Below are 697 nucleotides of genomic sequence, written 5' to 3'. Positions count from 1 at the left end.
ATTCAAACATAAAAACAACAATAATAAAAATAACTAAAAATAAAAATCTACTACTACTCAAAACATAGTCTTCAATCCTCCTCATCATGTCCACCGCATACGGATCCAAGGACATCTTCCATGTCTTCATCATGGCCCGCACCACTAGCTTGACCAATACCTCCTGCACCCCCCATAAATGTTGGCCTGCCCTCAGGCCAATTAGAATAAGAAGCATACTCCGCCTGGGTCGGAAAAGTGCGGGCTTCGGGCGCTAGGAAGGTATTCTGAAACTGCTGCTGCATAACATCAAAAAGGAATGATTGAGATCTCCTGGAAGCCTCAAAATTCTCACAGTAGTAGGTGGCGAACGCCATCTGATCAAAAGTTGGTTTACTACGGGTGCGGGGTCTAGAGGAAGAAGTGCCTGCTCCTTCAGCTCTATCCATTTGGTTCTGGCAGAACCTGTTCAAAAATACATCATTAATTACACTAGTAATGGAAAGGTGCACCTCATCTGGAATGGGCACATTTGCCTTTCAGCAAAGTCCCATAATCAGCCCCGGATACGTAAGCACACCGGCTTTCCCTCCAAACTTGGTTCCGCTGGTCGCCACTTTTCGCATCTTCCTCGCGATGATGGACGCCACATCCACTGATTTCCCAATCATGATGCAGTATAAGAGGCATCCGACATCTAGTGGAATGGTGGTGCTAT

This window comes from Lathyrus oleraceus, chromosome 4, assembly GCF_024323335.1.
Source record: "Lathyrus oleraceus cultivar Zhongwan6 chromosome 4, CAAS_Psat_ZW6_1.0, whole genome shotgun sequence".
Classification (NCBI taxonomy): Eukaryota; Viridiplantae; Streptophyta; class Magnoliopsida; order Fabales; family Fabaceae; genus Lathyrus; species Lathyrus oleraceus.
Note: the sequence above shows the minus strand (reverse complement) of the source record.